Consider the following 23,514-nt stretch of genomic DNA (forward strand, 5'->3'; position numbering starts at 1 on the left):
ATCTCCTCCCCACTTCTAACACCCTGCTGCTTTATTTAGTTATTATGACCACTCACTGATGCGGCAATCTTTATAAGCCGTCCTGAAATGCTCTGTACTTTATTTTCTTGTGTTGTGCACACAGTTTCTGTACTTGCAAGGTGCTGCAGACCGCCTGTGGGGGTCACATAAATAAAGGATAAAGAGGAGGAGGAGGAGGAGGAGGAGGAGGAGGATGATGATGATGATGATGATAATAATAATAATAATAGCAACAGCCAGGGGGAGGGAGGGAGTCTCTGGTCTTGTGTACTATAACAGAGGAACTACAACACTGCCATTGAGATAACTGGAAAGCATCTATGTCTCAGAAGCAAACGCTAGGCCAAGGCAATGTTGTGTGTCCTGCTCCTGTTGTCTCATGTCTCTCTGGATTTGGTAACTCGCTGGGAAGGAGGAATGCCATGTTGCTGTTCTACACACAGGAATCAGACTAAAGTGCGCATGCGTGCGGCTGGCAGCGTGCACACGCCCCTCCGGATCTGCGTCACTCCCCGATCTCGCCACCACCCGGGTCGAGCGCTCTAACTGCGTGACGTCTCTAGGAAAGTTCCATTACTGAAGAGAACAGTCTCCTCCTGATCGATTGGTCACGCCTGCATTGGTGTCTCCAGCTTCCATTTGTAGAGCCTTCCTGTGTCGCTGGCCGTGGAATCCTCCCGGTTCTTTCGCCGCTCCTTGTCTTCCCATACTGACTCTCATCCTCCCCGGGAGCCGTCTCTCGGACTGTGGGGCATTGTGTAAGAGTCCGGCAGGCTTCGGAGACCGGGGGAGAGGAAAGGAGCCTAAGAGGGGGTGACGGGGGGTCGCACAGTCGGAAACCGGGCCTGTGCGACTCGGGGAGGAAACACCGGGGGAGGAACACTGAGAAGCCCGGATCCGGAGTTATTCCGGGTCGGCTATCCGTAGGGTTTCCTCCCCTGGGTCTGATGATGAACCCGCGGCGGGGATCCGGATCTTCCCCGGCAGCTCCTCTCACCAGCGGCTGAGACTAACAACACACCAGCGGTGAGTATGCGGGGAGCCGGCTTGCAGTATCCCGGTGCATCCAGTCCCCTGCCGCCAGTATGTAACGCCCCGATCACCAGTGCTGGTAGGGTTCCAGTAGCCTGTCCCTGCTCGGCAGTGTGTGTGTGTGTGTGTGTGACCGGCCGGAGTCTGGGCTAAGACCACGGGCTCTATTAGTAGGAGTCGCCGCCACATCGGCGATCTCACAGCACGGTCATTAATGTAATGTACTATGTGTGTGTGTGTGTGTGTGTGTGTGTGTGTGTATATATATATATATATATATATATATATATATATATATATATATATATATATATGATGTACAGTATGTGCGGTCCCTGCTGGTAATGTCACCCCGCACATTGCGCACTCTAGAAGTGGCAGAGCTGGCCCCTAGGAACGTTGTATTGCTGCCTGTGTGGTGTGAGCAGTGTGGCCAGGCTCTGCCCTGTGTAAGTGAGCCGCTGTGGGCACAGGTTATAGTCTTACATAAGACCTCTGCTGCTTACTGTACAGGGTAAATGTTTGCTACCCAACTTCCATACTGGAGAGAACACCATCATACATGATACCCAAGTCCTGTGGTTTCCAGTGTAGAGACAACATGCCAAGTCCTTGTTTCTTTATTTGTGTCCAGCTTTTCTGTTCTTTATCAGATTCTCTGGGCCTATATATACTCTTGTTAAGAGGTATTTCTTACAGTACTGTGTGGTGCACACCGTGAGGTCATCCCGTGTTTTTTGTAAATGTAAAATATGCAAGCAAGATATAAACTGAAGTGAATCTTCTCTAGGTTTCAGGTGGTTGCTGTAAACCTTTTGGCACATACAACTTGATACAGTAATTGTTATAAAATAACACTTTCCGTGACCAAGAAGACAACTGGTTGTTTAGTTGAAGCTAAATGCAGAGCAGTAATGTACTATTTCCTATGGTGTAACCATGTAGTCTAAACCAATAATCTTTGTAGATTTTACAGCGCTGTAACATGCCAGGGTCTTCGCTTCCATGGAGTCCTATAAAACTTTCCATAATTTGTAAAGGGTCATTTTGTACAGTATTCTGACATCATGTGAAGGCCTGGCTGAACAAACAGACCAATGGGGCCCATGTGTTGCCTGTTGGCAGATTGGTACATGTCTATTTTGTATTCTGAGGAGGCTTCATTCCATGCCTTGATTTTGATAATCTGTATGATGAATTGGTCAGTTATTCAAGCAAAACTGCACACAGTGATGAATTCCCCCCCATGAGAGTGTGGTTGCTCCCTTTGGATGCCATTGTTTAAACCACATCTGCACATATTTTTGTTTATAGTTGTATTATCACAGACCAGATTTCCCACATTGGTTCTCAGGTGAACTCCATTGTATAGGATTACTTCTCTGTATTTGTTTTTCCTTCTTTTTTTTTTTTTTTCTAGGAACAGGATGGAACCAGTTTACTTGATAACCTGTAATTGGTCACTTGCCATTGCTTGTGTGGCAGTTTTTAAAATACATTGGCATACCTCTATAAAATACTAACCAAAAGTGCATTGTATTTAAGCCTTTATCTGTTTGTTTTACAATCTTCATGACAGTGAAAGGCTTGTTTCAAATATTGCTCCATAATGGAAGTAGAAGTCATTTTAAATTTGACAATGAGGTTATTGAATAAACATTCTTTATGCTTTTGTAGTTTAGTCATGACTGCTGTATTGTAGCAGTTCATTTATAAAAGTGTACTTGTTTGGCAATAGCAAAGAGCCTATAGCTGTTAAGGCTGGTTAGGTGGCAAATAGCACATTAATCTAACCCCGTAAGTACCCTCAAGGGTATTTCCAGCTTCTGAAAGAGGATCTGGGTGTGACATCTGGTCTTTGCATGTAAATGTGTTTTGTTGCTTTATGTATATATTGAGAGGTAAGCAGTCCCTGAGGCTTATCCGTTACTAACCTACAACTGTCATTCTAGATTCTATACTATAAACTTATGCCTAGTTCCTCAGGTTTGCATCAAACAGGTTCTTGGAGTGGTGAAGGTGGTTTTAGTTGTATCAAGTGTATGCTTACAATATACCACTTTTCCCCCCATACCCCATAAGCTTGGGTTTACTCCTATATTATAGTGTGTTTGTACTAGAGTTGGCTTCCTGTTTTGGGATTTTGGCCTCTTGAAATGGAGAGGGAACACTGAAGTGATATTCTTCACCATACATCCTTTTACAAGGTACTACTTCAGAGCAGTGACAATAGCTTTCATTTTAGGAAGTCTACACAATACAAGATAATATCGGTGCTGACTTTAGTGTATGTAAATATGTCTTGGAACTTATCCCATAACAGACAGTGGGGTAAATTTATTAAGGTGGGAGTTTTTTTTTTTTTTTTTTAATGAACTGGGGATGTTGCCCATACCAGCCAATCAGATTCTACTTAACATTTAGCTGCTTTTAGAAGATAACAGAATCTGGTTGCTATGGGCAATATCGTTTCTAAAAAAAACAAAACAAAACTCCCACCTTAGTAAATTTACCCCAATAACGAATCTAATAAAATAAAAAAAAATGTAACTAGGATGTTGGGAATAAAAATTCAGATACTCAATACATACTGTTAACAAATGAGAATCAATTAAAATAAAACCTATAATAATAAAAACAGAATGAGTCTCACATATTTGGAATCTTGGGAAGTCCGTAATATCCCTCCCTCATGAGCGGATGAGGAAAGTGGACATTTTGTTCATACACCCAACTTGTTTTTTCCTTTAGTCCATTTCTACTATTTTTGTATGCTTATGAAACTGCTGCTCTATTGTCTAAAGCTTTGCCTCAGAGGTCACTACATTTTTGTGCTGCATCTCCTAAAAGCTGTAGAATAACAGGGCTTAATTTTCAAAGAACATTGTAATCTCTCTTTAAATGCTGTGCTATCAATCACATGCAGAAATGATTGACAGCACTATAGGGATAATAACATTTCATCTAGACAATTGTATTCACAAAAATGACACTTTTTAATTCTCGTCTTAGTCATTTGTTTTCTCTTAAATAGGCCTTTCAACTCCTGTGTCAATAATAGTCATTTCCTTGGCAACCTGAAAAAAAAAAAAGTACTTAGCATCTTCCTTGTGTTGGCTCCGAATATTCATTAACCTTTTTACTAGTGAAATGGCAGATTTTATGATGCAGATCTGCACCCATGGGTTTGTAAGTTATAATAAGATGTATGGTTGGGTGATTTTACAATTTAACAATATAACACTTTGAATAGGATTCAACAGTGTGCTTTATAATGGAGCTTAGAGTGTCAACAAATGCTGAATTCTAATAAAAGGTTTAGTATCATGGATTATTTTAGTATTTATTTAATTGGTCTTTGATATGTAAGTTACTTGAGAAATGACCTAATAAAATCAGATTATTTAAAAAAAAAAAAAAAAAGTTTTTATAAACAATGTAACAAAACCCCAGACTAAATTTATGTACGGTGCCTCCATAATAAAGTTTTTTTTTTTTTTTTTTTGCACAAGTATGTTTGTATTTCTTTGTGTTCCTAGCAAACGGGAAAGGGTGACACTAGTACTAACAATTTATATACTTTTTGTGTGTTCTAGTTTATACAAGAAAGTATTCCAAAATATGTACATGAATGTCAACACTGGTAATATTTTGGAGATTATATTGTGACTCCCATACTTTCAGATAGTATTGTTCATCTGTCATTGATCTAAATTACTTGATGCTCGGTAGAGTTGGCATTTTCTTGTTTTAAACTCTTTCAGGAGTTTTCTGCCTTAATGTGACTTTATTGGTGCCTACTGTACGTGTTCTAATATCTGCCCTGTTTACTAGGCCCAATGTGCACTGCTCTTTACTGGTCAGTCTTTCAAACGCTCAGTTATTTTCGGTGCCCCTCTTATAAATGTCCTAACTATAATAATAAAGCATGTGTGCCTGGGACTGCTAGTGCAATGTTTAAGTAGTGTTTTTTTTTTAAATACTAGTTCCTGGAATTAGCTCTGGGTGGCATATTTCTTGACATCAATTAATTCATCCCAATGCTGCAATGCATTTTAACCTGTAGCTTTCCAAGATGAGTTGTCTGGAAACTTGTTCATTTTATTACAAGGTGTCCACAGCGATGTACCATGATTAAACAACAGAATTCTAAATCTGTGCAGAAGATAATTGTTCATACAATGAGCAACCTAACGCAGGTTGGTGGGTAAGGAGGTAATGAATGGTAGTCCAAGTGCAGTGACCCCCAACGTAGTATGCAGAAAAATTGTTAGTAACGCGTTTTTTTGTGGGTGTTGTTTTTTTTGTTTTTGTTTACCAGCTGAGTTAAACAGCAAGTAAAGTCGCTGTTTAAACCAGGCTAAATAATTTGCATGAAATTGCATTGCCCACTATGCACTTGTCTACAGTAGATTTCCATGTTAGGGGGGAGGTGCTTATCTAGCAAAACTTGCAGACAAGGACTGCAACTAGTAGTCATGCTTTGTACGGCATGGATTGGTTGTTTTGTACACATGGGCAGGACCAGTGATGTCAGCAACTAGTCTCAGCTTTTTGACCTGTGTCGGTTCTCATCAGGACACTGTCCTAAAGATGCTGGAGGAGTTGCAGCTGTGTTTAATGGAGTGGGAAGGTAATAACAGAGCTGCAGAGCAATGTCAGATTGGCCTTGGACAATGTGTTTTACTTATTACCGGTTTTCTTAGAAATTCCATGTGTTTAAAAGCTGAAAGTTTGATTTTCAAGTGATGTCAGTCTGTAAATTGGTGAGCTTTTTAATGTTTGGTCATTGTCACAATGATCATAGTAAATATATTATATATTGCACACATTTATAACCATTGTACTGTAGACTTTTTTTTTTAATCTTTGCAGAAGTTTAAAATACTGATTAGTCTATGGGTCAGGTCACTTGTATAAAAGGGAGGTGTGTTTTTTCAGTGAAGAATGTAGTCTGCTTGTAGGAAACAGACTTTTCATCATAGCAGGACATTCTTGGCTGCTTTATTTAGTGCCTTTAGAGGACAACTCCCCAGAGTACTCAGTCTTAAACCCTCTCCTTTCAATTGTTTTTAGTGAAATCTTTTCAGGCAATGAGTAATTGTGAAACTGTTGTGTGTAGCCATACTGAGTGTCTGTGTTTATGGCCAAATATTATGTGGTAGCATGAGACTGGGAATAGTCACTGTAAGGGGTTGGGGAAGTGTAATGCTGCTTTCACATCACAAACCCTGCTTTTGAAACGGTTCTTTAAACGGGTCTGAGCAGTTAAACCCCTTTCACATCGCATGTTGTAACCGGTATATTACCATTTCATTACCGTTTTGGTACCTTTCACATTGAACCCGTTTCTCCCATAAAAAACAGTGGTTGTCATTTTAAATGGACTTTTCTGGCCCACACATTATTAATAATTATTAATTATTAATAATTTGACTAGTCGTACAATGTAACCCAGCAGCTTCAAGCATCTTTACCATGTTTTTGTAGATTACTGCATCCTTCACTGTCCCAGTGATTTGTCTAGCAATTTCGTCATCCCTTCTCATCCTAAGCAGCTCCCTAACCTCCTCATCACTTTAATTTGCCATTTCAAACTGTATTCTGTATAAAAAAAAATGCTTCTTCACTCTCATGTGTTTTCTCCAGTTTATTTCCTGCTTCTGCCTGGTGACATCACGCATGGAGACAGCCTATCACCTTCTGTGGTTTGGAAATACTGGTTCAGAGCCTTTCACATTGCACAATGAAACGGGTCTGAACCGTGTAGGACCCTGCTTTTTAACTGTTTTAAAATACCAGTAATCTGTAACCAGTAAATTCAAAGTGTCCCTTTCACACCGCAGCTAGAACCGTTTTGGAAGGCTGAAAAAACGGCAATTTACCGGGTTATAGCTGCGGTGTGAAAGGGGTTTAAGCATGCAGCACTGGCAATCCTTATCTCTTCACTCAGAGTCAAGTCCCCTGTCCCAGACACCCAGACAGACATATCTAACTTTTTCTTATTTTCTTTGGGTCAAACAATCTAGCTCTTAAATTCTAAATTTTTGTAGTTAAGGTCCTGAGTCTTTTTATATGGGAAGAGTGTTTGCTTCCTAAAAGATATTGTTTTTTATTTTTGTCTTTTCTTTAATTTTAAATTTACTTAATGACTAGAAGAGATTGTACATAAACCTCTTTTGTTGTAGTAGAAACTCTTGAAATGAATGCTTCTTGGTAATCTATAAAGGTCCTGTAAGAGTTAAAGCACCCCTCGGAGAAATTCACACTACTAATTACCTATGCAAAACAAAGTGTAGTATAGTTCTCTTGGACTCCGGTGCTCAGGTGTCTTCCTGCTGAGCGCACAGATGTGGGCCTAAATCTGCTGCGCTCTTTAGTTTTTGTGTTATGAGTTAATCCTCTGTTACCATGTTATATAATTGTCATTGCTAACACTGAATATACACATTTTAAGGTTGTTTCATTTGCATAGACTCCAAGCAGAAAACAATGAGGTAAATATGGCCTAAGCTACTGTTCCACTCACTACAGATGTGTCCGTAATACATCTAGCCTCTATACAGCAGCACAAGATGCCTGGTGCGAGTGAGTCACTAGTGTTTGGAGTTTTTTTGCAACTAGGACACATTCGGAGGCTGTGCTGATTTTCATATGTGACACTTGTATATCTGTGTGCGACTGAGTCTGTATACGAAGCACAATGGAACTTGGCAGGGAAGAAAGCCGAAGCACAATGGAACTTGGCAGGGAAGAAAGCCGCTGCATCGTAGCACTTCATATACAGATTCAGAGACACGGTCACACACAAATATACAAGTGTTGCATATCATATTAATAAGCACAGTCTCTGTGTGTGTTGTGACTAATGCTTCTTTCACATCGCAAAACCTGCTTTTGAAATGGTTCTTTAAACTGTTCTTAAATCGGGTCTGAGCAGTTAAACCCCCTTCACATCGCATGTTATAACCAGTATATTACCATTTAATTACCGTTTTGGTACCTTTCACACTGAACCCGTTTCACCCATACAAAACAGTGGTTGTCATTTTAAATGTTTGTTTCCTGCTTCTGCCTGGTGACATCACACATGGAGACAGCCTATCACCTTCTGGGGCTTGCAAATACCGTTTCAGACCCTTTCACACTGCACAATGAAACGGGTCTGAAACGGGTAGGCCCCTGCTTTTTTACCGTTTCAAAATACCGGTATTTTGAAACCTGTAAATTGAAGGTGACCCTTTCACATCGCAGCTCGAACCGTTTAGGAAGCTTTTAAAAATCGGCAATTTACCGGGTTCAAGCTGCGGTGTGAAAGGGGCATAAGATGTACGGGACCTGGCGAACCGTGAAGGACTATGTACCATGACGGCAGCTATGATGTTTGAGGACACATCAATACTTCCTATTGGTTCATTCAGCAACTTTTTTTCTTTTCTTTTCTACTGGTATAATAATGGCAATCAAACAGTGCTCCCCCCTGATAAGTGCCACGTTACAAGCCCCTTCATCCCACAACTCCCATTTACATTTTTTTGGCCAAATTAATTCTTGCTACCGTGTTTTGCAGTCTGACATAAGGCTTACTTTTTAAGACACTGCACAACCCTTGTATCCCCATGAAAATGGCATCTGCTGCCATTGTTGTGGTGGCAACGGGTAGAAGGATTTTTCTTTTGCTTTATCTACTAAAATAGGACTGTACTAATTCAAAATACAGTATAATTCAAATGTTCTTAGCCCTGGTTTGGAAATTCTCAGTAAAGAATAGGAACTATTTTAGGGGGATATATTTATTTGACTGTCCTGTGCCTTAATATTCCTAAAACTCTCTTATTACACATGTAATCTGTCATTTGGTTTTGTACACAAGTCCTTTTTGTCTGACAGAAACCTTCCCCCTTGTTTCCTCCTGGACTGAAAATAGCAGAATGCAATTTAAGGCTGATCACATTACTCATACGTTTCTCTCTTAATCTGGGGGATGTGTTCTGTCATATAAGCACTTGTTTGTTATAAGTAGATATCAAGCTGGTGCAGCTTTACTCCCCAGGGCCTCTCTACTTCATACATCCAGTACATTCTTGATCTCTGTAGTGAAGGATAATGTGGCACTTAGAAGTAAGCTAAGTGCGGTTTAATGTTCTTCCAATGTTTGTATGCTGTAACTCAGAGGTTCTGTTCCAGTTTTCCAGTGTAACTTTGGACTGCTTTCTATTTCTTTTGCTAACCGTTCATCTTGCAATATGAAAACCTTCAGATGAGGCGAGTGTAATCGAAGCAGAACTCTGTGGAAATCTGTTAAAATGATTTGTGTGTTTTTTCTTTTGTGCTCTGCTCATTAGCCTTTGCAGTAAGCCATGCATTCTCTTCTCATTTTACTGCCCTGCACTCTTGAAAGTACTTGTTCTGTAATCCTAGAGCCAGTAAGTGACACTGGTGATTAAAAAGGGTCGGCTATGTTTATGCTGCGGTATTCTCTACTTGTTTAGTGGTCCTTTTACAAAGAAAAGAAAATGTTCAAATGTTTGATTTCGTTATATTGTTATGAACAATCATAGTTCATGGTAAATGTGCTATGTGGGTGGGATTGTTCTGTTGTACTCTGTAGATGCTTCATTTTAACAAATCCAGGGGTTTGTTGGTTCCCAACATTTAGAATTTCTGAAGGAGATTTTTAAATGACTTCTACATTCTTCTTGAGGTGGAGCTGTGACAAGGTACAGACTGATGGAATTCTCCTTTTCTCTGCTCTTATCTATGCAGCATTGAGTGGAGGCTCATGCAAGGAAGTATGTCTTATCGGCTGGAGATAATGGTCCTCTGTAATGTTCAACTTTATTTTTTTCTTTTTTATTCCTACCATTTTGTTTTCTTTATATTACCATGTTTGAAAATGTGCTTGTATTTTAAAATGCATATACTATGCATGCCTAGAGTGATCTATCCAATAGACATACCCATTGGGGTCGGTTCAATTCAGCAACAGTTGAATAGCGCCGGGAATTAGCTCCCGGCGCTATTCTATACAGCGACTAGGTACCCTCAATTGTCGGGAATACTTCTCTCAGCCTGGGAGCTGTCGGGAATCAGCATCGCCGCGGGTAGTTAAGTCGGAGAATGCTCGTTCTCCCGACAAAACAACCTGTTAAGTCGGCGAGAACGGGCATTCTCCAACTTAACTTTAGCTGAGCTAATTCCCGGCGCTATTCAACTGTTGCTGAATTGAATCAACCCCATTGTGGCATTATTCCTTCAACCTCCGCCTATTACCCCATGGCCAACGCAGTCTTTATTGGGCATTACCCTCCACCCCACTCCTCAGTCAAGCATAGAGCAGAGGCTGTTTCAGTGGGGTAACCAATCTTTAGTCCCCTCTGCTGCAGTTGATATCTGAGCACTGTGATCCCTGCAAGCAGGGCTGTCTCTGCCATGGGGCAGCTTTAGGCAGCAGCCTAGGGCACTGGGATTATTTTTTTTTTTGGGGGGGGCGGTACGTTGAGTCTGCCTATCACAAAATGAAGGATATCTCTGAAAGAAACATCCTTGTGCTGAATGCAAGTGTGGTTGTGGAGCTGTAAGTCGAACTTATCTGAAGGGCTGGGGAGTGGGTATTGGTGGTGGTTGGGGGCAGTAGGATGAAGTTTTACCTGGTGTGCCGAGAAACCTTGCACTAGCACTGCCTGCAAATACAGAAGGGCATTTCATTTTACCACATTGTACTGACACATGCACCAGAATGCCATATGCATGTCATTATGCAGCAAAAAATCGGTAGTCACAGACCACTAAATCTGTGGGGGTCCGGAAGGAAGTGGTCACTTGAGCTTAACAGATTTCTTATTTAACCACTTGCCCGGCATGGTCGCATCAGATGCGACCATGCCTGCAAGTGCTTTATCTGACCTGGTCGCACAGAGTGCGACCAGTCAGATAAACAGGGTTTGCAGCGGCAGGGAAGGAAAACTTCCCTCCGCTGCTGCTGTCAGAGATTGTGATTGCACCAGTTAACTGGTTAATATCGGTCATTGTTTTAATATTTAAATAGTTTTCTCTCAGTGTTTTTGAATGCCATATATTTGACTGTAAATTTTGTATCCAAATTAGCAGGGTGGTTTGTGTTGTTGGGTGTGTTCTACTTTTGCATATTTTACATTTGTTTGGTAAACCTTTGCTTGTGCTGTGTGGCATTTTTTTTTCTATCTTCTGAGTGTACCAGTTACGGATGAAGATGGCAGGGTCAAAAACTTCTATAGACTTTTTCATAATATTTTAGGTTTGAGTGCAAAACGCTACCAGAATGTGATATCCTTATCATTAAACCTGCTCTCCTTGTGGAACATTCCTAATTTAACATCTTAATGGTGAGAAGCTAAAATACCTTGAGCCTGGTAGGTTTACCAGCAGGAGTTGTTGCTCCTCAATCAATGTTTTCATCGGGGCAGTACGGATGGTGTAATGGTTAGCATTACTGCCTCACAGCACTGAGGTCATGGGTTCTATTCCCACCACGACCCTAACTGTGTGGAGTTTGTATATTCTCCCCGTACTTGCGTGGGTTTCCTCCGGGTACTCCGGTTTCCTCCCACAATCCAAAAATATACTGGTAGGTTAATTGGCTCCCAACAAAATTAACACTAGTATGAATGTGTCTGTGTACATGTGTTAGGGAATATAGAATGTAAGCTCCACTGGGGCAGGGACTGATGTGAATGGGCAAATATTCTCTGTACAGCGCTGCAGAATATGTGTACGCTATATAAATAACTGGTAATAATAATAATAATCTTGGAAAGCTATTTGTGCAGTAGGAGGCAATCTTTATGACCATCTATGTGGGCAATCAGTTATTTGTTCAACATTTATGTTAGCTTTTGCATATTTTGCCTTAAATAGCTAAAATACTTGATCTAGTTCTCTTAAAACTCTATGGGGTATATGCAATTGCGGTCGAATTCCCGAAAATGTCGAAAAACGGGACATTTTCGCCCCAAAAAAAATTCGACAATGCAATACAGTACTTTTCGCCAAAAAAACGGCCATTCCAAATTCGACTTTTTGAAATTCGACTTTTTGAAATTCGACATTTGTCAAATTCGACATTTCTGCAATGGTACAAATGCGGCATTTCGACAAAAGTATATTCAATTGAAGATTGTAAATTCGATAACAGTGCTTTTAGACAGTAAATTCGTCATTTTCAATCCGCCACACTTTGGCGTAATCTAATAAAAAATTTTAAAAACATGTTTTTTTGTGTTTTTTTTTTTTTTTTTTTTATTGGTAATAGCATATCTATTTATATTAGAAGGGATTAGATACTTGGTTTGTCTATTTAGGAGGCACAAGTATTTATATATTTTAAAAAATATTATTATTATTATTATTATTATTATTATTATTATTATTAATTTTTTTTTTTTTTTTAATGGAATTGTGTAAAAATCAGAAAAAAATATATGCGTGGGGTCCCCCCTCCTAAGCATAACCAGCCTCTGGCTCTTTGAGCCGGTCCTGGTTGCCAAAATACGGGAAAAAAAATGACAGAGGATCCCCCGTATTTTAACAACCAGCACCGGGCTCTGCGCCTGGTCCTGGTGCAAAAAATACGGGGGACAAAAAGAGTAGGGGTCCCCCGTATTTTTTGTACCAGCATCGGGCTCCACTAGCTGGACAGATAATGCCACAGCCGGGGGTCACTTTTATACAGCGCCCTGCGGCCGTGGCATTAAATACCCAACTAGTCACCCCTGGCCGGGGTACCCTGGAGGAGTGGGGACCCCTTCAATCAAGGGGTCCCCCCCAGTCACCCAAGGGCCAGGGGTGAAGCTCGAGGCTGTCCCACCCATCCAAGGGCTGCGGATGGGGGGCTGATAGCCATGTGTAAAAATGTAAGAATATTGTTTTTTTGCAGAAGAATTACAAGTCCCAGCAAGCCTCCCCCGCAAGCCGGTACTTGGAGAACCACAAGTACCAGCATGCGGGGGAAAAACGGGCCCGCTGGTACCTGTAGTTCTACTACAAAAAAATTACCCAAATAAAAACAGGACACAGACACCGTGAAAGTATAACTTTATTACATACATGCCGCCACACATACTTACCTATGTTGACACGCCGACTCTGGCCTCGTCTCCAATGTCGACGTCCGGGGTACCTGAAATTAAAATTATACTCACCTGATCCAGTGTCCAGTTCTTTTATTATAATCAACGTACTTGGCAAAACAAAAAACGCATTTACCCGAATCAGACGGACTGAAAGGGGTCCCATGTTTACACATGGGACCCCTTTCCCCAAATGCAGAGATCCCCCGTGACTCAGAAAGGTCCCTTCAGCCAATCAGGAAGCGCCACTTTGTGGCACTCTCCTGATTGGCTGTATGCGCGTCGGAGCTGTCAGACGCACATGCGTTTTTTTGTTTTGCCAAGTACGTGGATTATAATAAAAGAACTGGACACTGGATCAGGTGAGTATAATTTTAATTTCAGGTACCCCGGACGTCGACATTGGAGACGAGGCCAGAGTCGGCGTGTCAACATAGGTAAGTATGTGTGTCGGCATGTATGTAATAAAGTTATACTTTCACGGTGTCTGTGTCCTGTTTTTATTTGGGTATATTTTTTTGCAGTAGAACTACAGGTACCAGCGGGCCCGTTCCCCCCCCCCCCCCCCCCCCCCCCCCCCCACATGCTGGTACTTGTGGTTCTCCAAGTACCGGCTTGCGGGGGAGGCTTGCTTGCTGGGACTTGTAGTTCTTCTGCAATAAAACAATATTCTATGGGGTCGATTCTATTCGGCAACTTAAGAATAGCTCCGGGAATTAGCTCCCGACGCTATTCAATTCAGCTGCTAGTGACCCGCAATTGTCAGGAATTCTTCTCTCATCCCCGGGGGATGAGAGAAGAAACCCGACAAAAGTGCTGCCTCGCGGCCGGCGCGAGGCTGATTCTAAGTCGGAGAATGCCCGTTCTCCCGACAATTCAACCTGTTTAGTCGGCGAGAACGGGACATCGCCGACTTAACTGGAGCTGAATTGAATAGCGTCGGGAGCTAATTCCCGGCGCTATTCTTAAGTTGCCGAATAGAATTGACCCCTTACATTTTTACACATGGCTATCAGCCCCCCATCCGCAGTCCTTGGATGGGGGGGGGACAGCCTCGGGCTTCACCCATGGCCCTTGGGTGGCTGGGGGGGGACGACCCCTTGATTGAAGGGGTCCCCACTCCTCCAGGGTACCCCGGCCAGGGGTGACTAGTTGGGTATTTAATGCCACGGCAGCAGGGCGCTGTATAAAAGTGACCCCCGGCTGTGGCCATATCTGTCCAGCCAGTGGAGCCCGGTGCTGGTACAAAAAATACGGGGGACCCTACTCCTTCTTTTTTTATTTTTTTATTTTTTTTTTGTCCCCCGTATTTTTTGCATCAGGACCAGGCGCAGAGCCCGGTGCTGGTTGTTAAAATACGGGGTATCCCCTGTCATTTCCCCCCCCCGTATTTTGGCAACCAGGACCGGCTCAAAGAGCCCGAGGCTGGTTATGCTTAGGAGGGGGGACCCCACGCAATTTTTTTCGTTCCCCCCCCCTTTTTTTAAACCTTTTTAAAAATCTAATCAAAATCCGGCAAATCGACCGTTTTTTGACAGCGGCACTGTCGATTTCGTTTTTTATTGAAGATGTCGAATTCCGGCACCCACCTGCCGGAATTCGACGGTCAAATTGTGTTTGAATTTAAAAACGGGCGAAAAAGTGCCGCAATTCGCCTGGAATTGCATATACCCCTATACCTTACTATATATTGGTTTAGCAAAGGCACTATGGGTTCTGGAACACAGATCCTGTGTGTTTAGCAGCTGTGATGCTTGATCACATCGGCTGTATAGTTTAAAGCCGAGCTTTGGGCCTGTGACTAGTTTTAGTGTGCGTGACTGAGCGAGCACAGACCCTATGAAAACTGATGAGTGTTGCTTGTTCAGTATGTCACTGCTGTTTGATTTATTTATTTATTTTTAACTCATTTGATTTCCAAATATTTCAGCTATGGTCTGGGAAATGACTGCAGTGTCGTGTTTTTGTGTTTTCTACAAATGAAGTAATGGAAATGTTTATACGTGATCAACCTAAATCTTGCTGCTATAAAACACCACATCCTTTTAGTCTGCAAACAGAATTTCATACATTTGCTTTTTTTTTTTTTTTTTTTTTGTAGTCTTTATACTGTGTACATATGTTGGCTATTTTACAATATTTTTATTTTTATTTTTTTTATTTGTAATACTTCCATCCTGTTGGTGTATAAATTAATCTATTTATCTAAATGTACATATACTCCAGCAGGGACAGCTTACTAAAATGGGAGGATAAATAACGTTAAGGGGTAAACTAAATTGTTATGGGCGTCTATTTTTCCTGCCCAAACAAGTTTTAAGGACTCAATTGTTTTTGTGCGCCCATGCATATTGTGCTTGTCGCTCCTAAATTGACAGCGTTTAACCACGTAAAACAGCTAAACCCATCTAAAGTCCAGCTTTGGTTGTCCAAACTCCCATATGGATGGACTTTTTTTTTTTTTTTTTTTTTCCTCGCTCCATGGGAGGCTGCGAGAAAAAGTGTCTCTGCTGTGGCTAATGGGCGCCCGAACGACAGAGTAATTGAATTTCTCCTGTTGGGCGTTATCTAGTGGTGGGCCCCTAAAAAAAACAATTAAATCACGCCCTTTGTTAGCCTTATTTTTGAGATAAAACAAGACACAAGTCATCTGTGTAGGTGGGTGTGTGTATATCATTTAACTCTTAATTTTATTTTTCACCCTTTTTTTTTTTATTTTTATTTACTGAATTGCTCATTTAAAAGCTGCCAGTATGTTAATCTGGGGTAGCATTCACATTAATGATCCATCCCAGAATTAGAGCGGCACGCATGGGGGGGACAATAGCAATGGGATTTAGTCAGCCAGTAGTCTCATCTGTGTAATTTATGCATCTAGCTAAATTGCCTAAAGTTCTGTCTGTTAGAAAATGGACCTGGACTACTGGATTTTATATTGTGGTTAACATTTCTGTCCATTGCGTCTACAGAGTTTTCAATTCCTTTTACTTTTACCAATCTAGGAAAAAAAGTGGCAATAGGTTTTATAGAAAGATGTGTCCTGAAGGTTACTTTAGCCTGTAGAGCACTATAGTAGCTGTGTGAAACACTGATTTTATGAAAACAGCATGCCTACTTTAAATCCCTTTTTTATAGCTTGGTTTTTGTAAATAAAGCATGTTCCTTTTTTTTTTCTTAGCAGATCTTCTACATTTTCATGTTCATATCTCTCTGAAAGGAACACACGTGTTACTGCCAGTCATTTTTCTACCGACATTGGGGGGTGGAGGGGGGTGGGTGGGATTTAATTAGGTGAAAAATTCATCAGGAATAAAAAACATGTTTGGCGAATCCACAATTGTATATGCATTGGGGTGAATTTGATAGCTACGAAATTGTTGGAGCTAATTGACTACCCCCCATGGTCTCACTCTGCCCTCATTTGATAGCAGAGGTGATACTGTTGGGAAGTATGTCACAGTGAAAATGGAACACAGTCTCTTTGCCCACTACATCATATGCCATGTGACTATGGTTTGCTTATGGTATTATATGTAATTATAAATCTTTAACATTTGTTATTTACCACTTTCCTTCTGCCACAGTGATTTATGAATTGTTGCTTTTAAATGTTTTTTTTTTTAATTGCTTTTATAATCAAACCTCCTTTAGAAATGTCTTATAATTGAGTCATAATTCTTAGAATGGTTTTATACAATAATAGATATCATTTTAGATTAGATACAATTTGCTCAATGTGAGCCCTTGGTGGAAGTTTACTTGGAACATGACTTTATTTTATGAGATGTTAAACCAGCCTCTATATTGAAGAATGTGTACCTTTTTTTCTATGTGAATAACCCTTGTCCCTGAGTGACTTCAAAGCTACTGGCACAAATATTGATCTTTTGAAGTTGATACCAGCTGTTTTTGCTACCACTGAGATGGGAAATTAATGTCAAGCCCTCATGCTGATTGCTATACCAATAATACAAATCTCTTTGTTACTGCAGTCTGAAAGGCTGAAGTATATAACAAAAAATCCAAATCTAAAGGTCACTAGATATAAAACACTTGGCACCTTGCAGTGAGTGGCACCCACAAGTCACATAGGAAGGAGGAGTGTTCCACAGGAATTAAATGCAATTTAAATATTTTTCCGCAAACTAGTTTGGCAAACTTTAAAAGTTGGCTTGACAACATTAATTTACTGCACCGTAATGACCATTTGTGTGTACAAGAGAACAAGCAAGTTTTATGTATATATTTTCCCTTGTAACTTAGATCTGTTGCAAGTTTTTGCTTATCCAGTAATAATAACGTTAACATATACTACTAACATCTCGTCGTCCCCCATACCTTTTTAAAACCATTTGGATTTAAGTTTTAATTATTTTCTTAGATTGGTGTGAGGATCTTTTATAATTTATTTATATAGCACTCTTTCTCCAATGGGACTCAAGGCGCTTAACAGATACATAGCATAATATAGTACAGAAAATAATGAAGTACAGAACAGTTTTTCATAAAATACAGAAGCATGAAGATACTAAAAGGGACATTATGGAAATGATTGAGTAAACAGGAAAGTCTTGAGTCTACTTTTGAATGATTCTATAGTTGGGGCTTCTCGCACTGTGCGTGGAAGTGAGTTCCAGAGAGTCGGCGCCGCATGACTAAAAGCTCGACCCGCAGATGAATTATGGGAGATTCTAGGTACTGCTAAAAGTCCTTCATCTACAGATCGCAGTAAACAAGTGGGGTAGTATGGGATCAGAAACTGCTTCAGGTACCTTGGGCACTGGTCATGTAATGCTTTGAAGCTCAGTAGGCCAATCTTGAAGATGATTTGCCATCTTACAGGCAGCCAGTGGAGGGAGTAGAGGATGGGTGTTATGTGGCTAGAACGGGGCTGATTAGTTAACAGCCTGGCAGCTGTGTTTTGCACCAGCTGTAAGTAGTGCAATTCTTTTAATGTAGAGGGCATTACAGTAGTCTATTTGAGATGATTCAAATGCATGTATGACTTTTGGCAGATCATCTGAGGGAATTAAGTGCTTGATTCTGGCTATGTTCCTCAGGTGAAAGAATGAGGATTTGATTGTGGCTGATATCTGATGATTAAGTGTCAAGCCACCATCCAGGACAACGCCAAGATTCCACACATGATCAGTGGTTTGTAATTCTGAATATCCGAGTGTAAGTCCAGTTGGTTGGCTATGCTGCAGTCTTGTCCTTTTGATGTTGCGGTCCTATCATAAGGACCTCTGTTTTATCCGGGTTCAGTCGCAGCCAACTGGCACTCATACACTCCTGGAGCTCAGCTAGACAGCCATTTAGGGTTGCTATTGGGTTATCAGTGCCCGGAGCAAAGGACAAGTACAGTTGTGTATCATCTGCCTAGCAATGGTAGACCAGCCCATGGCGCCTGATTATTTCTCCCAGCAGGAGCATGTATACTGTAAAAATCATGGGGGATAGTATAGAACCTTGTGGGACACCACATGGCAATGGCACTGATGGTGATGAGTATACTCCAGATGATACACTCTGTGACCTGCCTGTGAGAAATGATTTGAACCAGCTTAGGACTGTGCCATCCAGTCCACAGAAATGTCTCGGTTGCTCAATCAGAAGCGCATGGTCCACGGTATCAAATGCTGCAGAGAGATCCAGAAGGATTATTATTGAACAGTCACCTCTGTCTCTTTACACCTCCCTTTACTTGTTCATCATTGCCAGCAAATCAGTTTTTGCAGGTTGGTAGTATTTTTTTTTTTTTTTTTTTTTTTATACCAGCATAGTGATGTTTACTACTGACTGAACAGCAGACAGTGTGAGGTGTATTGAACCCTATAGAAACAGTTTGTGCCACACCTCTGTTTTGATCAGTTACTAGTCAATTAAGTATTTGGCAAAGTATTAGCATTTTCTAACAGCATGTATAGGAAAAGGTTATCCCTATTGTAAACTGCTTTTCAAGTTGTAGTGATGGGTAGCTTTAGGAGAACGTATTTTTGGTTACGTAGCAAATGCTCTTATGCGTAAACCAGTTAGTGGGCGTACTAATGTAAGAAGATAAAACTTGAGCATATGTCCTAAGAATAAAACAGAATGTCCGGAAAGGATCATCACTGAGTAAGAGTAAACGAATGGTCTAGAATGGGTTGCACATTTAATGACTTATGGGGAGTTCAGTTAGAACCGGTAAGTTACAGGGTGTGAAAAAGGTGGTAGCCTTGGGTTTTAACGCCCAGGGATATTCAAGTAGAGCCCTTTTTTTTTTCTTTTTTTTCCCCTTGCCCGATAAATTATGGTTGTTTAGCGTTAACATACGGGGGGCAATTATATTTCCCCACAGCGCTGCAAGGGGGCACAAAACTGAGCAAATTAATTTGCTTCGTTTAGATGCCTGTTAGCTGCAGTGGGGACATTACTTCTTTCTGCTGCCTGAGGTGTATGAAGAAATGTGCTCTAAATTGCAATTTTCGGCTGCTTGTATGCCCGAAGCAGGTACTAAGACTGTTTTAGCCGTTTTACATGGCTAAACCCTGTCGGTTTGGGAGCGATATGTATGAGTGCCTAAACACAATTGAATTATGACTGTTAAAGTTTGAGCTTCTAAGCATCCCGTTTAGACTGGAAGAATAGACGTAAAAACTATTTAATTTCCCCATATAATCTGGGATAAGTTCCCGGACATATGTGTTAACATGATTCAGGCACCCGATAACAGGCTAGTTATAAGGGATTTTGTTTCAGGTTTTCTCAGATCTGAAAACTTAATCCCCTGTTGAGTGCAGCCTAGTGGTTGCCTTCGCTGACTATTTGAATAGCCCTCTGTGTTCAGTTAGCCTGCTGTAAATTAGTATGGCTAATTGAATTCTCAGATGGTAGGTTGACATGGATTAGGTCGACACAGCAAAAATGTTGATACATTAAAATGGTCGACGGTGGACTACGATCGGGAATAGTAACCTGCGAGCGAAGCGGTGCACTAATTGGGGTTCCTGGTCATGTTGTGCAAAAAAAAGACTCCAAAAAAGCTTCTAAATGTCATGTTGTGATCGACCTATTCACTGTTTACCTAATCCATGTTGACCCATTGATCCATAACCAAACTTTAAAGGCAATTTGTTATTACGTCTGCTGTTCCTAATAAGTATACAAAAGTCTATTATACAGTTTTGATGAATTATCTGGTGTAGCATTGGTTAGTGTAGAGTGGGTGTTGTAGTTGAATAGCTGGAAACCAACTAATCAAGTAATTCGTATTTAGTATGAATGTACAGTTGCTTGGATTCGGCATTGTGTATATAATTGCAAGAATTCTTTTCTTTGCAGTAAAGAAATGCCCATAAATGGCATACTCCCAAATCCATACATCCCAGCAAATCGCTTATGTTTAGCGGAATAGCAGGCATGTTGCCCGGATTAATGCAGCTTTTATTTTGTTTCTCTCCTACGAATACATTAAAGAAGAGTGCTTTACTGTGAATTGCTTGTCAAAAATAGAAATCCATTCTTATTTGCCTCTGAAAACTTGTCTTTGTTAAGCTATGAAGTGTGGCCTTCAGTCAGAGGATTTTCTGTGACTCTAAGTAGGAGAGGGTGGCGTGTTATAGGAAAAACACCACCGGTTCTTTGAATGTCACCACACAGCTGCACTCTTTGCATTCAGCGTTTTGATAATGAAATAACCCCCACAGGACATCAGTTACTAATTTCCAAGGGTTGCATTAATCATCGTAAGAGGTCAGTTTGTTCTGCTTCTCCTTTGCACAGCCCTGTGCATAATACCAGTTGACTGCAATGTTATTTTCTTTCCTTGCTGGGTCTCTGACCTCAGACTAGACTCCCATTTTTCTGGCTTATGCTGATCAGTGTTTAGAGGGGCAGTCACATAATTAATGCTGAAGGGTGAATTACAGGTTTGCTTTCATAGATACATGAAACCTGCTGTTTTTGCTCACTTGTCCATTGGACACCATAATTATCTGTGCACTTAGGGGGAGCTTAATTTTGTCTTCTACATAGTGAACGTCTATTTGTGCCTAACTACACATTACTATAAAAAAAAAAAATATTGGTTTGCAAAATAGTTTTTTTTCTTTCAGTTGTTCTTTTTGATAATATTGGTAAGAAGCTATATACCTCTTAAGTGTCTCCTAAAAGGAGTATAATAAGGAAGCTGATGCTGTTTGTCTGAGACATCAAAAGAATAGTAAATGCTTATTAGAAGTGTGGGAAGAATGCTCTGTTGTGAGCAGTTCTTTATTGGAACATGGAGACATGTCCCTCACTGCATTTCTTTCTGGTTTTGATCAGGGCTTTAGTGTACTCTGTTTTGCTCCTCTTTCTGCTCTAGGGAATATTTAAGGGCGCCATATTAATACCGTGGTAATTGGAAGTATTGGTAAGGCGATATTCTATAAGGTTACTGCAGTATTACAGATCCTGCCCTCTCCCCTCTACACACAGGACTCTCGGCTGGCCAGGCCTATAGGTAGGATGTAGCCGGTTATCTTTCATCAGTAGTTAATGGAACAAGCTCCTTATTTGGCAGATTTGATGTACAGTACTTGGTGGTATGTGTGTCTCAGAGAGACCTCACGAGGCCCCAGACCAGTGTTTCCAAATTTCCAGGTCTCTCCCTTTTTTTTTTTTTTTTTTTTTTTTTTCCCCTGGTCGAAATTTTCATTCACTGTCAGAAATTACAATGTTCAGTGCTGTTATACATGCCATGAAAGCTGGCAAAATAAAATGTAGGAAAAAGAAATAAAAATCTGAAAAGGAAATTTGAACCGGATTTTCAAGGAGAATTTTGTCCTGATAAGATTAAAATTTTGTGGTGGTGAGGGACTCCATTTCTTCTGGGTGTGGTATCTACTGTCATTAGGTCGACCCCATATGTTAGACATGGACAAAAGGTTGACACACTTTTTTTATTTATTTATCTTGCGTTCTTTGTATTAGTGTAAATAGTTTGCTTACCACGCTTTGGGCACTGTCTTGCTCTGCTCGGCACAAGGTTACGTATGATTAGTGACATGGGGCATGATTCAATTCGAAGACCGTTGAATAGCGCTGGGCATTAGTTCCTGGGACTATTCAATACAGCACCCTGTGACATCCAACGACAGGCTTTCTTCTCAAACTGTCTTTGAATTAAGGGGGTCATTCCGACCCGATCGCTCGCTGCAGTTCACGTTTGGCCGCCGTTTTTGGGGCGCGTTCTGGCCAACGCAGGCGTGGCCAGACCGTGCAGGGGATGGGCCGCAGCGGCTGCGTGACGTCACATGCAGCCGCAGCGACGAGCAACTCCCGGTCAGCCGCAGGAGCCTTGCTGGCCGAGAGTTACTCAACAAGTACAAAAGCATCATCACTGTGCAATGTTTTTGTACTTGTGCGTGGAAGGGGTCGGACAGACATGCGGGGCGGGCTAGCCCTGTGCTGGGCGTCCCCCCGCATGTCTGGGAACATGATCGTAGCTGTGCTAAATTTGGCACAGCTACAATCAAATCGGAATGACCCCCTAAATCGTGCCCATAGATAGTCAAGGGTGGAAAAAGTGCAACAACACGAAAACCTCCAAAAAACATGTCAACCTTTTGTACATGTCGCCCATATGTGGTCAGCCTAATGACTATAAACCTAATGTATCTTGTAGTCCAGATCCCCTTGCCTCCTTATACCTGTTTGGAAGCTTCAGCTTCTTTGTGAGCTGAAGATTAAGTTTCTGGGTTATATTCTTGCACAAGCCCAAGAGTACATGGACACTTACATTTTTCGGAGATTTATGCCCTGTAAGAGATTTACAAGATGCATTGCCCGATGTCATTTGACTAACTTTTATTTGTGTAAATAGGGTGAGAGGTCGGATCAAGCTGTAGTTGGATGTATCCATGTGCCAGTATAGGCGATAGTCCGAGTTCAGTGGTTCTTAACTGCAGAGGGTTTGAAATCTGTTTTTATGTGCACAAGATACAGTATAACTGGGTTTGCTGCACCAGACAGGTCAGTTCATATATAGAATTACTCCTATTATAATATTGCCAAATATTGCTGCATGGCAGAGGCGGCCTCAGTATGAAAATTTACATTTAACTTGTTCCAATAAACTTGTTCCAATATATCTGTTTTAAAGGTGGATAATGTTGGTTGAGTGAGATCACACTGACACAGAATCTTTTTACATATTGGGTGGAATTCAATTGTTTTAGGTCCCGGTAGCCATTAGATGGCGCCCAATGGAAAAATTCAATTGCTGCTCCGTTTGGGTGCGAAGTGCGGCATTTCAGTTTGCAGCTCCCCATGCTGTCAAACTGAAATGTGCAAAAAGTGACCCATACTGCACTTTTCTTCTTGAGCCCAG

General features: G+C 41.1%; 1 protein-coding gene across 4 annotated transcripts in view; it reads left to right on the plus strand.

Moving 5' to 3' along the window:
* The first annotated feature begins 584 nt into the window (after window positions 1-584).
* Window positions 585-23,514, plus strand: part of HIPK1 (homeodomain interacting protein kinase 1) — a 172,182-nt gene continuing 149,252 nt past the window's right edge. For 3 of the 4 annotated variants that reach the window (XM_063955419.1, XM_063955421.1, XM_063955422.1), the window contains exon 1: window positions 586-1,047. The gene's annotated coding sequence lies outside the window, so the exon portion shown is untranslated. Of the gene's footprint in view, window positions 1,048-23,514 lie in introns of all 4 variants that reach the window. The other variant, XM_063955420.1, reaches the window with a different exon arrangement.

Source organism: Pseudophryne corroboree, chromosome 2 (assembly GCF_028390025.1).
Source record: "Pseudophryne corroboree isolate aPseCor3 chromosome 2, aPseCor3.hap2, whole genome shotgun sequence".
In the NCBI taxonomy this organism is placed as follows: domain Eukaryota; kingdom Metazoa; phylum Chordata; class Amphibia; order Anura; family Myobatrachidae; genus Pseudophryne; species Pseudophryne corroboree.